This window comes from Rhinatrema bivittatum, chromosome 6 (genome assembly GCF_901001135.1).
Source record: "Rhinatrema bivittatum chromosome 6, aRhiBiv1.1, whole genome shotgun sequence".
NCBI classification, from domain to species: domain Eukaryota; kingdom Metazoa; phylum Chordata; class Amphibia; order Gymnophiona; family Rhinatrematidae; genus Rhinatrema; species Rhinatrema bivittatum.
In genome coordinates this window covers 315,465,224-315,481,615 of record NC_042620.1, presented here as the reverse complement: position 1 = coordinate 315,481,615, position 16,392 = coordinate 315,465,224, and the positions used below count along the sequence as shown (strand labels likewise).

Here is a 16,392-nt window from a genome sequence, read left to right as displayed (position 1 = left end):
GCATCTTGTTCCCATTTACAAAGCTGTTATATAACACTTGCTTGCTGTTCCATGTGTTTTCTATATATGATGAAAACATTCAGTGGTAATGGCACTCAGTCAAGATACTTTTGCTTCTCCAAGGCAAGGAGTGGAGCATAATCTTCTATTATCAACTTGGTAATAATTTGAACAGAATAATGTACTAACTGCTGCATTTTATCCCAAGTCAGATGGCATCTGCGCCATATGCTCACTGCCTGAATGCGAAAAGTCACCAGATGACCTTGAACGAGCTGAAATGATATCAAGAGAGTGTCACCCAGTTACGATAGCAAAGGCTATGAAAAAAGGCAACAAGAGATTTCAGCTATTGATTAGGATAAATGACATACAACAGTGACTAGGATAACTATTGTGTGAAAATTAAATGCAATCACACTATTACATATAGTCTCATATTTAATCTCAGCGCAGAAGGCAATCATTGGGTGGCTTTCATTCTGATGTATGGTTCTGTCATTGTCCGAAAATTCAGGAAACACATTTCTGGTTTCATGCTGCAGTAGGGTCCAACTACCATTCTCCTAAGCTTAAGAGCAAAGTTTGCAGGGTGCATATCAGTGACAGTGTCAAACCAGCTAAAAGTCTGGCTGGCATGCTTGGTGCTCTTGTAATTACAAATATATCACAAACAAATGGCTTATTTCATTTGCACCACAGACTCAGCACAGCAGATAATAAAGAAATACACTTGTCTGCAAATAACCTTATAGTGTTGTGTGCCCCATCTGCGCCCGGCCGTGCACAGGCCTGCTCACTTCGCTAGCTCCTCTGCAGGTCATGGGTTGGCCTCCCCAGTGGCAGCTGCAAGCGCCTCCAGGCCTCGGCGTCCTGTGGCGGCAGTTGCCAGGGCCTTCCACTGTGCACTAGGCTTCACGCCAGAATTCAGCATTCTCAGTGGCTTCGGCCACGCCTCTACGCACGCGTGCACGGACCGACCAGCCTCTTGTAGGGCCAGGGGCGGGTCCTAGCTCCGCGGCACGCCCTGATTGAACGTACGATATAAGGAAGTCCCTGCCTGCACTTCCTTGCCTTGGCAATCGGATCGGCACTGTATATGTACTAGTTTGCCTCCACGTTCACAGTCTTGTTCCAGCCTTGTTTCAGCATCCTACTATTCCAGCGTCCTACTGTTCCAACCTTGTCCAGCATCCTTCTGTTCCAGCATCTGTCTGTCCTGTCTCCCCAGGTAGTACCCTCGGACTGTCTCTCTGGTACTGACCTCGGCCTGTTCCTTGACCATTCCGCTCACTGCCTGGATCCTGGCCTTTGCCTGCCTTGTGACCTCGCCTGACCTCTGGAACCTGACCCCTGCTTTGTTGACTACTCCTCGGGCTGATCCTCGGATTCTGACCCCGGCTGCCATTGACCATGTCTCCTGATTCTGACTTTGTCCCTTGCCTTGTCATCGCCTACGCTGTACTGGCCTTCCTTGGTTCTCCAGACCTACAGCCTAGTGACCGACCGCGCTCCCTTGCTGCTTGTGGGCATGCCTCTCTACTACCTCTCCGGGAGACCCTGCAAGGCCCACCTAAGTCCAAGTGGCCCTAGGGGCTCCACCCGGGGGGGACGGACACGGACCGCGGGCTTCCAGTGGTGAGGCTCATCCTAGCTTCTGTCTCCTCCAGTGCTCCACCCCCTGGGGGCAGGTGCTTCCTGGTCCCTACCAGGGAGCCGTTCTGCACAACTCCAGGATAAGGGTGCACCTCCAAGCGCAACATATAGTGTCTGTAGTATATATTCAGCCTATCAGGTTTTGGGTGTAGGGTATAGGTTTGATTAAAATAAATGTTCTTTTTCATGTCAGTTCTGACAGCTAAATCAGCATCACTTGATTCTTTTTCCCACTGCTTGTTGTCTATATCACAGACTGAATCTCTGAAGCTGCTGTCGGAATTTCAGCTGAGGAATAATCAGAGACTGTTTTGGTTCTCTTGTTTCCTGCCCTAGATGTAATCTCTTTAACAGATTGCCCTATATTCCTGGAAAAGAGGCACATGCATTATAATTGGGAGGAAGTGCTTTGTCTGGTAACAGAGCCCCTTTCAAGCTGTCAGAAGTAAGATATTACAACCCTTAACCTGTCACAACCCGCAGAAACGTGTAACAACGCACACTGAAAAATGAATGTATAGATTTCTGCCAATCTATAGGGTAACAATGGCAAACCTTTTTTTCAGCATAGGTGTTATAAAAAGCCAGACTGGTGGATTCATTCATTTTTTGCTTGATCTAGTGCCTTTTGAGCTCAGTAGAATTGCCCACAAGTTTGAACACGACTGTTGGAAGAGATAGCATCTTTTATAAAAACATATGATGTCTGCCTCCATGTCCCTTGCAAACACTGCACATGACAAGAACTCCTTGCTTCTATTATGCCTCTCCCTATGGTCCCTAACGTTCTTCTGTCTCAGGCCGCTGCCTCGTCGCACTGCTTCCCAACCTTAAGATCATCAGATGTGATCATTACCAGCTCCCTCTTTTGCTTGGTGCAGAGCAGTGCCTCACACACTACTATGCAAAGTATGCATTGCTTTCTTGGCTCTCTTCATCCTAAATTCATGGTTCAGTACTGTTTTGCATTAAATCTTAATAGAATGAACCTCTGAAAAATAAAATTAACATACAATATATATATGTTGGTTTTTTGAACTAACAATTGTTTCAAGATGCAGGGTTTCAGGGTCAAAGTTCCATCTTCAGGCAACGTCTTGCGCAATCAGTGTTGTCAGATGGGCATTTTTCTCGTCCGATTGGGCTGCTTTTTGTGAGCATGTGTGGGAAATGTTGTGCTTTTTTTTGGCTGCAAGATTTTGGGCTATTTATTTTTTTTGGTGAGTGCATTTTTTTGGGCATCTTGCTGGAAGGGGAGCAGAGCGGGCAGGGGCTTACGGCCTCAAAGCTGGAAGCGCCTGCCTTTCTCTAATAGATCACAAGCTCCGTCACTCCCCGAGCACCTCCCTCCCATTGAACCGGCGCACTTATTTGACATGTCCAGACCACTCACCGCCTTAATCGCCTCGCCGATCCCTGGCCACGAGCCAAACCACTCCCCACCTAACCGCCTTGCACTGCCCCAAAATTCAAGAAATGGATCACTCGCTCGCTGCCCAACTGCCTAGCGCACCTCTCACGAATCGACCACTGGCTACCCGGATCGCCTCACCCCCCACCCCCCAACCTATCACTCACTGCCCAATCATCTCGAGCCACTCCTATCCAAAAAATGGATCACTCACTGCCTGATACTTACAACAACCCCCCCGCCCCCCACATGAACCAGATTTCTCACTGCCTTACTGCCCTGCCACCACTCCCACCTCCGCAATCCAGACCACATCACTGCCACTCCTGCCACAATCTGGACCACTCACTGCCAGACTGCCTTGCCACCCCCCCCCCCCCATTCCTGTGATTAGAATCACCTGCCACCACTCACCACCTCCCCAGGTGATCCAGACCACCCCCACTGTCCGACCACCTTGCCGCCCCTTTCCCCCCCCATGATCCGGACGACTCTTTGCCTGACTGCATCGCTGCAACCTTCCCTCTCCTCAAAATTTGAGCATCTTCCCCCACAATCTGGACCACTCTCTGCCCGACTGCCTCACCGCCCTCCCCCCATTGTGAATTTGTCTGCGTGCAATGCAGGGATTTGTGTACATTTATGCATAAATTGTTTTTGCAACTTTTGAGTTTGGGGCTACTTTTTTGCTAGATTTGGTGATTAATCGGGCTCTAAAAATTTTTGGCATCTGGCAACCCTGCGCACTACGCACTTATGCTTCAGTGACTCAGGATCAGTCACTGGTTTTGGATCGTGTTGGCAGACCTCTCTTACCCCAGGGCCTGAAGGGAAAACTCACTTTGGAAGTTTTCTTTTATTAACTTCCAAAAATAGAGAGAGGGTGTTGCTAGTCCCTATTTTGACTTCTACAATAGAGGTTCGTACATTTAAAGAGGACAATGAACAAGTCCTCTTGCAAAGCCCAGATATTTCTAAGAAGTGACTTATTAAGTTGAGGGTGGGGCAGATAAAGCTACAGCCATCACTCGCCAATGATTACTGAAGCTGCAGCAGTGAAAGGACTAAGAGCATAAGAAAATGCCATACTGGGTCCATCAAGCCCAGCATCCTGTCTCCAACAGTGGCCAATCCAGGCCATAAGAACCTGGCAAGTACCCAAAAACTAAGTCTATCCCATGTTACCGTTGCTAGTAATAGCAGTGGCTATTTTCTAAGTCAACTCAATTAATAGCAGGCAATGGACTTTTCCTCCAAGAGCTTATCCAATCCTTTTTTAAACACAGCTATACTAACTGCACTAACCACATCCTCTGGCAACAAATTCCAGAGTTTAATTATGCGTTGAGTGAAAAAGAACTTTCTCCGATTAGTTTTAAATGTGCCACATGCTAACTTCATGGAGTGCCCCCTAGTCTTTCTATTATCCGAAAGAGTAAATAACCGATTCACATCTACCCGTTCTAGACCTCTCATAATTTTAAACATCTCTATCATCATATCCCCCCCTCAGCCGTCTCTTCTCCAAGCTGAAAAGTCCTAACCTCTTTAGTCTTTCCTCATAGGGGAGCTGTTCCATTCCCCTTATCATTTTGGTCGCCCTTCTCTGTACCTTCTCCATCGTAACTATATCTTTTTTGAGATGTAGCGACCAGAATTGTACACTGTAGGGGGCAAGATTAAAAAGAGGAGACAATGCCCTTACTCATGGTAAATACACACAGTTAGATACTGGTACATACTTGGTGAAGGCCTAGTATAATGTTTGTGTTTAGGGCCTTATTCTACAAATATTGTTATCATAGGAACAGAATGGGGAGTCATTTATGAATAAGGCCCATAATGCCCAAGGCAAAATTCTAACCTTTCAGCAAGAATCTGGGGAGGATATGAAGTCTCCATATCAAGGTACCTTCATCTAGGGGCTGTTTCTCAGGGGGAAAAGTACAGTATGCTCTGCTCAGAACGCATTCCTGCAATCCCTAATGAATTCAATCGCATGTCTGTCCATGCCAAAGTGACTACTGATTTTCAGTCATTATCAGAAGCACAGCAGACCCTGACCAACCAGATCTAGGCCATCACAGTGACCTTATATAATGTATGGTACAGACAGTCTAGCTGCACAGTCTGTAGCGATGGGACAGTAAGGCAAGTATTTGTAACCGTCAAACAAGATTAAAAAATTAAAAAAAAAAAAAAAACCACCAGTGCAAAATGTATTCTATCTTTCCCCTGCACCATTACAAAACAAGTACCATGGCAGAACACAATAAACTCAATGAGACTCAAGTCTTCTTGCAACCAGCCAGTAGACAGTTAATTTATTAGCCTGTCAAAAATAATGAGGGAAAATGGCTTTACTCCCTCGTTGCAGGGACTGGGTGAGGAGAATGAGATTTCAGACCATTAATATCTCCTTGGGAATGAAATGTAAGGCAGAAAAAAAAAACATGGAGTTTGAATCATTTCATTTATTTTTCTTCTGGCAACTTGATTATGTACCAACAGGTTTATTTCCAGTACTGCTCTGAGAGTTGAATGAGGTAGGTCTTCTGAAGTTTTAAGTCATTTGCTGAAAGAGCACAGGAGAGCATGTGAGAGCCTTCCGATTGCTCTGTGTGATTGCTTTCTCATTAGCATGCATTACTGTAGATTAGCATATGTTATTTCTCATTAGAAGATGTTATTGCAGATTGACACGTGCAATATCTGATTAGAACCTGTTATTGCTGACTAGCGTAAGTTATTTCTAATTAACGCATGTTATTGCATCTTGGCATACAATGTTGTTTAGTGCATGCTACTTCTGATTAAAATCCATTATTGCTGATTAGCATGTGTTATTTTTTATTAGTGCATGTTATTGCAGATTAGCATGAAATATTGCTGTTTGATGCATGTTATTTCAGATCAGCACACTTTATTTCTGATGGATTGTAGTATGTCCAAACTAATCGCACCGTTTCTTTAATGCACATTATGTAACTAACAATTCTTGTTAGGATACTGACACAGGTTGCTCGCTACCTAGGCCCTGCGCAACCTGCTGACTGTTTCTGGAGCACCCACTCAGAGGCAACTTTATTCCAGGAGCTAATGATCACTTTACACTTGCACCTGAATTCATTTTACTTTCTTGAGATACCAGGATTTCTCTACAATATTATTGCTGGCAATACTGAGGAATGATGACTTTTGCACCCTTCTACATCAGAGGCTATTTTGGCAAGTGCTGCAATGAACATTCGAGAGGCCCTAAGGTGGCATTAAGGGGCCAAGTTTTGGAAAGTGGGATTATTTAAGACTGTTCCTGCTCTGTTTTACTTTCTGCTTTTTCTCTAATATGTTTTGTCTTCACAGGCGATGAACACAGAATCTAAGTAGACTGTTCACTGGTTGAGGAGCGCATAGATCTTGTGTCACTTTGGAAGAGGTGATATTACCAACTTGAACCACCAGCCTGGGCACTAGGGTAAGCCTAAGACTATTATGGTATACTGAGATAAGGTCTCACTTGCTACCTACCTTCCTTTCTACAGAATATAATTGCACCCAGTGGCCCATAAGGGTGACCTCTAGGGGGTGCTCTCCCCTGAATTTTCCCCATAATCATTCAGAAAATGAAATAGTTACTGAAATTGTCCATTAAAGCTTTACATTTTCATTTTTTAACCCCTTGAAGGGTGCTGTTCCCTGTTGGTAGCTGCTTTTAGCATCTCTTGGGAATTTGGTATGGGGGTGGGGGTCCTCCTCCTTGTCCAGCTTGAGCTCTGATTCCTCTTCCAGGTTGCCCTTCTGCCACAAAAAAAATAAGGCAGCTTAAGATGGAATTGGGCAATGAAATCATCCTCAATGGGCTTCTATCACAATGCATAACATAATGTTTTATTTATTTTAAATTATATTTTGTATTTATTGCATGTTTTGTGTACTTCTCTTTTTATGTTTATATTTTTATGAATGCAGTTTGTAACCTGTCTAGAATCATGGATAGGCAAGACATAAATATTTTTTAAAAATAAAATAAATAGCATAGGATGGAAATTAGCCATTAACATCCCGACTTAGAAAAGCAACATGAGATCTTTAGTAGTTTAACATCTCAAACATAAAACAGGGACTTTAGCATCATGGCATCCTTTTCACCAAGCTAGAGCACTGGTTTACTACTGACTCAGAAGGAAGGATGTTCACCATGTCTTCTATAGCAGTGATGATTAAATCTGGCCCTTAAAGCACCCCAAACAGATCTGGTTTTCACCATAGCCAAACTCTGCAAATTAACCTCATGCTTGGATTAAATCAATGCAAATATATCTTATAAATACTTTTTCCCATAAATCCTGACAGTCAAACTTGTTTATGGCATTTGAGGACTTGAGTTTGCCATCTGTGCTCTAGAAACAGGTATTCCTTAGGCATCTCCCATTCAAGCACTGGCTAGGCTAGAGCCTCTTAAATCGGTGGGATGCACAAGAGCAGAACCCAAGATCATATAGTTATAGCTCCCTGACAAAATGAAGAGTGCCTTTTAATAACTATTCTTCAGTTTACAGTCATCATATTCTATAATAAAAGAGCTTGGATAAACCAGATTGATGCAACAAATTCTGTCTCAAAAGCTCAGAGTATGTGATTTGCTGAGAAGGAAAGGTCTCCAAGCCTGTTATAACACATCTGAAGGAAAAACATGGCATTTGTTATAGCACCGGCACAGATCTCGGATCAACCCATCTCCCCTTCTTTCTGCCCCCACCCACCTCAGAAAATCCTATATTTGGGAGAACGTTTAGTGGAAAATTAAGCAAGTCTCAGACCATCTGAGGAAATGATTTAAAACTATTTAGGGAACACACAGTCTCCTCCGTATTTTTTCGTCTCCAGATCCTGACCTTTGATCTATAAATAGTTGCTCTGGGCCCCCAGTGGCTTGCAAAGTTCTGATTTCTTCCAGATGTTTGATTCTAGTGAGCTCATGGCCAAACTGCATCAAAACCAAAAATGGATGGGGTGGGAGAGAGAGTGCTGAAGGCTGTGGAGAGTTCGGTGGGGGTTGTTCAGCAGATGGAGCCTGCCAAGTTAAAATAGCTGTCGCCTGCAAGTGCCTTCTGTAGGTACATTTCTGGAGTGCTCACAGTGAGCAGGAACCAAGTACCTGTAGCTGATGTACAACAGAAGCTCAGTTCATAGGAGGAAATGCTATAATGAAGTGTAGAGATCAAAGGTAAATAAAATAAGTAAACAAAAATGCAGAATTAAGTCTATTTTCATATCTTTCGTTGCTCAGATGCCCAATAGTCTGTCTTTTTCTTTAACGTCTATAGACATCCAAGAGGACAGCATGCATATAGTGCCAGTGTTTTGCGGTGTGAGACAGGAGTGTTGAACGTCTTGATTTCCAGAGCAGTTGTTACTTAGCCTGTGCTCCACAACCCAATCCTGAAACTACAATACCGGAATGGCTCCTTCACTGATGCCTTTAACTTCTCACTTTAATCTGCGGTCCTAGTTTCTGAGGCATACCCTATAGTGTATCTGTAGTATACCACTGCTGACATGGGCCTGATTTACTAAGGGGGTTTCTTCCATTTTCTGACATGGGAGGAGGCTATCACATCTCTGGGCCACAGAAAGCAAGGTCACATTGTCTGGCATGTGTTCTAAGATGTTCAGAGGGTTCCCAAAGAAGAGAAGAACCAAGACGTTCCAAACTGTAGCATTATAACATCACAATCAGCATCCCTAGTGTATGGGTGGCACCGGAAAGTGATGCTGTGCATGCACTCGAATAGATAAAGTAGACATTAGCTGTAGGAGGATCCACTCAGTGCTGATCCTGAATCCTGTTCTACCTAGAGGTGGGAGGGAAGTTTATCCCCAGTCCCTATTAAGCTCTCTTGCCCTTTCTCCTGGGACTGCCAAGATGCCAATCGAAGTCCACTTTTAGGGGTAGATTTTAAAAGGTGCGCACAGGCGTACATGTGCGCGCGCTACCTGGCGCACGCACATGTATGCCCGATTTTATAACATGCGTGCACAGGTGCACGCATGTTATAAAATTGGGGGTCGGCGCGCGCAAGGGGGTGCACAATTGTGCACCTTGCGCGCGCCGAGGTGCACTGCCTTCCCCCGTTCCATTCCAGGCCGTTCCGAAATCAGAATGGCCTGTGAGAGAACTTCCCTTTCCCCTAGCCTGACTTTCGCACCCCTTCCCCTACTCTAACCCCCCCCTGACCTTTGTCTTACCTTTTGCGCCTGCCGGCAGCCTGCCAACACACAATCCTCCAACACAGTGGCAAATGGCCGCAATGTTGGAGGCCTCTTGCCCTGCCCCCGGACCGCCGCTTTTTGCAAGCCCCGGGACTTACACGCGTCGCCGGGCCTTTTTAAAATAGGCCCAGCGTGCGTAACCCCTCCCCCCCCAACACACACACGCACTTAAATCCTCTGGATTTATGGACATAGGGCTTTTAAAATCCAGCCCATAATGTAGACCTTAATGATGTAGACAGATGCACCGGGAATTGGAGTGAAGTCACCGATTAACTTCCTATCTAAGTTCATCTCAGTGATATGAAATTGACTGTGTGTATAACTGATGTTTTATGATTGTATATTTTATTATGAATGGTTTTATGTACTCTGCATGCACCAGACACACATTGGAGGATGTGGAATATAAGCACTGTTAAATACCATGAACTAGAAAAACTACAACATTCATGGACATATTTGGATCAATTTGCAAATAGTAACACAGGGGTTGTATGCATAAAATCAGGGTATACATTTGCATGCTTCCTTTGTGCATGATAAGCAAATTTTCAGAAAATTGGGCATATGCGTGTACCTCCCATTTTAGGCATACTTCTATGTGAATAAAAAGGGCATTTCAAGGGCATTCTGGGACAGGGTTTGGAAGGATGCACACAAGTATTAGGTAAGCATACACACGCTTTTACACCTGTTATTCAAGTCATGGCAATAAAATAACACTTGTCTTTTGTCTGCAGATTTTGTATGGGAGGTCTGGGTTAAATACAATAGTAGGGGATCAGGGTGAACTAGTAGAGGTGTTGGTACAGGTATTTTCAGAAGTGGATTGTGCATTTATGTTGTAAAATACTTGCTTTCATGCAGTGGTTTAGTACATGCACATGTTACAATTATGTCTCACATAAAATATATAAGCCTACTTTTATAAAATAAGTGTACAAATTATGCAGATCCCCGTATTAACCAAAAAAAAGGGGGCATGTACTTCATGTACATACATATACTTTCAGGGTGGAAATAATTGGTATTTTAGGAACTGTGCAAGTGTCGCCACACAGTTTATAAAATACAGCAAATAGATATACCACTTATGTGAGTATATACTGACTTATGCACACTATTAAAAGTACCTACCTTATGCAATATTGTGGTCTGGTTTTTTTGGGTTTTTTTTATTTTTTTACTGAACAGGAATATAGATGCTTGTAAAGTCTATGGATATGTTTAAAATTCCATGGAGGAGCCATAAATTTAGAGTTAGGTTTACAGATAGATATCTGGAATTAGTTATCATCTGAAACGTTGGAAGCTATTGCCCCACAGCAACAAATAATGACACTTAAGTAATGGCAGCTGATATTTCTGGAGCTAAAAAGCACTTTTGGAAGCTGAATGAAAAATAGAAGAAAATCAATATTGGTAGATGATAAATTGACTTATCTTTCTGCCTTCAGATTACATAGAGTTAATAGAGAGCACAAAAGGTTTTCTGTTGCTTGAAAAATATAATGAATTATTTGCAGTTGTTAAATCATTAATTTCAAAACCTTTCACAAATCTCTCCAGCTTTAAAATCAATCCTGAAGTACTGAGTAATTTTTTGACCAATAAGATTACTGCCTTGCATAATATCCTTGGCCCAGGAGATCCATTGTTAACTGGCCGCAGACTCCATCCTGCCATTCTACCTGGCATTCTTTTTGTCAGTTCACTGGAAAAGATGGACAAGCTATCATGCCTTAGATGAGTTCTATAAAATGTAGTTTAGACCCATGTCTTTCTTAGGTAGTTAAGCCCCTAAACCTTTCTTTGTCTGGGATATTTTAGGATTAACACTTTGCTGAGAGATGGCAGTTTTCCTGCTCAATTAAAAAAGGCCAGTGTTTGACCAAGTTTGAAAAACCTAACGTTCTAAAATTCAGTGAAATATCGCACAATTTATTATCTCCCTTTTTTGGGGAACATTATTGAATAGATTGTATTGATTCAGTGGCAGGAATCCTTCTTGGATCCATTTTATTTATTTAATGAGTTTTATATCCCGTCATTCGGAATCGTCAAAATAACGCGATCATAACGGTTTACAAAATATAAGGTTACAGGGATAAGGGGGGTTACACAAGGTTTCAATTTGGATTCTGTTGGAACTTGTTAGTCTTGTTGGACTCCCTCCAACAAGATATGGATCAAGAGGGTGTACAAATATACAGCCATATAACAAAATAGCACCATTTTGTTGATGTCAAACCTAGCACAGTCTCATGGCTGGCTGGCTCAGTTTTTAAAGAGGAAGCCAGCAGGGCATAAATAACTAGGGATCGCTTCTGCCTCTTTCTAGGATGAAGACTCCCACAGAAGGGGCTGGGGGAGTCCCCTGTATGGACTTGGATCCCACCCAACCAGGGGAGGCCCTGCACCCCGCCCCCCCCCCCCCCCCCCACACACACACACCCCTCAGCCCTGCCTTCACCAAATAGGCCAGGGCCTCAGTAGCAGGTTATTGGCAGAGAGTAGAGAGGTAGAGGGGCCCAGGGAAGCCATAGGACCTGAGGGGAGCCTAGGGAGGTCGTATTTCAATTCATGTTTTACATTTTTTGAATACGTTTTGGTTCAAAAACTATATGAAGATATACTAAGCCTACAAGGTCATGGAATACACAAAGGAAGGATGAAAATATCTTGGCTGCTGGGCATATATTTCAGTGCCTGGCACTGGCTCTAAGAGAGGGACCCACTGCCACAAGGCCAGCCAGGATATGCTGCCAGTCCAGGAACGGAGACACTGCCATAACTGCCCCCAAGGCTATGAGATTCTGCTGACCTAGAGCTAAAAGAAGAGCTTCTGTCATGGGTGCTCTTGGGCTGGCTGGAGCAGCTGCAGCTGGAGACTGCATCCTTCCACTGGACTCCCAGGAGGAGGATTCACCTCTGACATTGCAGCTTCCAGCCATTGGATCACAACGTGGAGGAGAGGCAGGCAGACTTGCTAGATGAGGAAAGAAGTGTTTGGGATCGGAAAGAAGTCAGCTGGAGAGGAGGAGGAAGGAATGGTGGGAAGGAGGCATGCTAGAATGAGTAATTGAGGGGTGAGTAGATGGCTGGAGGGACACAAGGAAGGGAGGGCTTGGCAGGAATGGGGAAAGAGGTTGACTACATAAAAAAAATAAAAATAAAAACTATAAAAAGGTATAAATGAAAGCAAACTAAGCAAAAAAAAAAAAGCACAAAAATAGACCAAAGTGAAAAAGCAAAAAAAGAAAAATGTAAATTCATAAGGAAAATAAACACTGGTTTTTAAAAGGTTTTGTCTGGCCCCAAGTTTTCTAAATATTTTTCCAGTGCAGAACTGGGTTCATGACCATGCAGTCTCCATTTTTTGAGTCTTGCATAAGTGCTCTTTTTATCCTTACCCTGATTACCACTGTCTGCTTAGAGAGCCAACAGCTACTTTTGTAGGCTCTCTCAGGGCACTTTATTTAGCCTGAGCCTGAACTTCCTGTTTGTGATGGAGCAGAAACCAGGGGATACTGTGACTCCGTATGTTGCAAAGAGAACCCGGGAAGTGCTCCAGCTTAGGAAAAACCTCTTGGAAGCCAAAGGCAGAAAGCGGATATTTGTTGAGATATTTTGGCTGGCAGTCGAAGGTTTAGGATTCCCATTTGACGGGAAATAGAAGAAAACAACAAGTTAACCAGCAACTGCAGCGTGCTATTTATAGCGTTAGGCTTCAAATGTTCCTCTGATGATAAAGTCACAGGACCTGATGTATTAAAGGTTTTCATATGCTTTTCAATCTAATTGCCAAATATGTGTGTTAGTCTTTATAGGGAAAACAGTGAAATCTCAGCATTTTAGTGGAATAAATGGCATATCTGAGTGAATTTTGATGAAGTCTCTGGTGGCACATGATGTTGGGATGAGCGTGACTACCCTATAGTGAGGGTATCACTCTTGAGATGTGAAAGCATATTTGAAGGTCTTTTTCTTCTGTGGGCTCTAGGGGAGAGGCAGGGCTTGGAGCAAATCTGCCTACCCAGGTCACTTCCCTCACCCTCTCTCAGCTACTCCTTCCTACGAGTCTCATCCCCTTCCCTCTCCATCCACTCCATCATCCCCCTAACCTCCACTCATCCATTGTGATCCAAAGATTTGGATAGCATGCACTATAGACGCATTCTGTTCCTCTCATTCTGTTAAGAAGGCACTAGCGTATTCACAGTTCACCGAATCACTGAATTAGCTGACACACCCACCTCTTCATGTCCCCATGCAGTGTTGCTGTGTGCAGTGGAATAGCAAAACATATGTAATCCCTGCTTGCAATTTGCATGGGCACAGGGGCCAATACACAATCTCCAAATTCTTTCACACAGTCTCTTTGACCCCCATGGCTGGGTTCTTTTACTGGTGGGAGTGGGGTGGGGAAGGAATTTCTCCTCCACGTTCCTGGGTAGCAGGGGTGACACTGTTTCTACCTGGAAGAGGAATACGTTCTCTTTCCACTTTTAGGGATGTGAGAACCAATAACCACACCGGAGACACTGGGTGCGTGTGCAAAAAAACCAGAACTTTACTGCAGACGTTCTTGCATAGATAAATGGCATAGCTCACATTAGCTCTTGGCATAAAGGATGGGATACAGTTTACAGTAGGTCTCCTCTCTATAAGGTGAATTTTAAAAGAGATGCACGCTCCAAAAAGCACAGATGCATGTGCATCTCCGATTGATTTTATAAACCTGGCATATAGGCGCACAAGTACCGATGCACGAATTTAAGTGGAGAAGTTAGTGTTCAGTGGTTTACCTTACTCCACTTGTCTTTTTCTGCTATTGATTTAAGAAAAAAATGGTAAAACAGTGTTTGCACAGAGTCCAAACCTCTCTCTGTCCCCAGAGTCAGCAGGTCTCTCTCTCGCTTTCTCTCTCCCTAACTTTCCAAATGTAAACACTTCTTCATAGGGAAAATTCTTTAATCAGGTCACAGGATACAGTCCAAAATTCAAACAAGATCAGCAGAAACCGCCTCCTTCAAGGGGGAATTGTACAAATCCAAGTTAGCCCTAAGGCCTTCGGGGTAACTTGCGTCAAAACCTCTTTCCTAGAGCTCCCCAGCAAGGATGGTAGCCTTTGACTTTAGGCTTCCTCCTTCTGCTTGGTTGTAGGATTCCTTTTCAGATTTCAAAGCTTAAGCAACGCTTATACTTCAGTTGCTTGGATATTGTTTTTGGCATAAGAGACATTTCCTAAGTTTGACATCAACAAAATGGAAGCACCACCATCTTTTTTTTTTTTTTTTTAGAATGGTCCATGATGTTTCTTCTCTACCCCTTGTCGCTTGCAGTTCAGTTGCTTGGATATTGTTTTTGACATAAGAGACATTTCCTTCTCAATGGAAGGAACTTGAGACAGATAAACAACAGGACAAATAAGAACTTAACGAGTTTCACTGTAACTCGTTAAGTTCGCTGTAAACCAATATAATGTACTCACGAATACCGGTATAAAAAAACACTTACCTGCAAATAAATAAATAAAAATAAGAGACTTATGGAGTTCCATTTATTATGGATAATTGTTAAAACTAACATGGGTATAATCATCAGATGAACCAGGGGTTAAGATTTAAATGCAGCCTGGAGTCACATAGTGCTACAGAGTATAACGTTACGGTTTTGAACCTGGACCCCTTCACAACCCCGTTTGACAGTATTGTACATGAGATCATTTTAACGCGAGTGGGGGACATGCTGCTATCCCTCTCCCACAAGATGGCTGCCGGCAGAGCAAATCTACTAAGTGTCTCCACCATTGGGCATTAACTAGCCTATATTCATAACAGTTCAAAAGGTACTGTGCCTAATCCTTTTGTGCAGATTTTAGAAGTTCAGGTGGAGGGCAGGCTAGATCCATGGAGGATGATGCCACGGCTTTGCAGTGCAAATTTCATGCCTTGGAAAAGCAGGTTCAGGAACAAGCAGATAAAATAGAAGACTTAAAAAATAGATACAGAAGGAGTAATTTGAGAATTATGGGACTTCCTGAATCTCTGACAGTAACTTGTTGAGCGCTCTGGAGTCCTGGATGCCTACTACTTTGGGGTTATCAGCGCTGGAGGGTCTGCTTTGGATTGAACATGCCCACCGCCTGGGAGCACTGCAAGCCCCCAGAAACAGACTTAGGGTGATAATTATTAAATTGCTGAATTACATGCATAAAGTGGCAATTTTGCAAACCCATCACAAATGAAGTTATTTAAAGTTTCAAGACAAAAAATCTTAATTTTTCTCTGCGAAAGTTTCTGCATAAAGGAAAGAATTTGTACACATATGCTCAGCTTTGGTGAAGAGGGAAGTCAGCTTCACTTTGCAATATCTGGCAAAGCTAAGAATTTGGCATAATTCCTCACTGGTTTGTGAAGATGTGGAATCAGTACAGCAATTTTTAAATTCTATTTCTTTGCCGAATCGTTACTTTTGAAGTGTGTTAGGCAGAGATATCTTGTCCCAGACCAGATTCTTCTGGTTTCATGTTCAGTTGAAGTCCAATGCGAATTATCTTTATTGTTAAAATTCTGTTGATAGGAACAGTGTGCAGATATGGGAGGGTGGCATCTGTACGTATTCGTAGGTGTCTCTGGCTCTCGGCTACAGAGAGCATTATCTAATACGGGAATTTTTGGTTTGTAATGGGGAATGCGGGGAGATTACCTGACTCTATTTGCTTTGTTTTCTCGCAGTTGGAAATGGAATATTTCTTCCTTATTGGGGTAGATTGGGGATCTGAAAGCGATTGCTGTATCTTTTTTTTTTTTGAGAGGGTAAGATGTGGGATGCATTGGATGTCTGCTTTATTATATGTGAGGAGGCTGCAGCTCAGTTTGGGACAATGCAGCCGTTTCTTGCTCCATTTTTGTGTTCTGTTTCACATACTGCTATACTTTAACTGTGATGGAGGTCACTTAAAGTGGTTGCAGGTTTGGGATCACTAATCAAAAAAGAAAAAATGTTATTACCAATTAAATAGAATGAAAGGTAATTTAATTTTT

The 16,392-nt window shown here is 43.2% G+C and overlaps 1 long non-coding RNA gene across 2 annotated transcripts in view; it reads left to right on the top strand.

Annotated features, from left to right (window-relative positions):
- LOC115094462 overlaps positions 1–16,392 on the top strand; it is a 100,114-nt gene that overhangs the window by 41,303 nt on the left and 42,419 nt on the right. The window contains exons 3-5 of one of the 2 annotated variants that reach the window (XR_003857556.1): positions 5,579–5,613; positions 6,431–6,542; positions 8,395–9,027. This is a non-coding gene — a long non-coding RNA (uncharacterized LOC115094462). Of the gene's footprint in view, positions 1–5,578; positions 5,614–6,430; positions 6,543–8,394; positions 9,028–16,392 lie in introns of those variants that run through there. The other variant, XR_003857557.1, reaches the window with a different exon arrangement.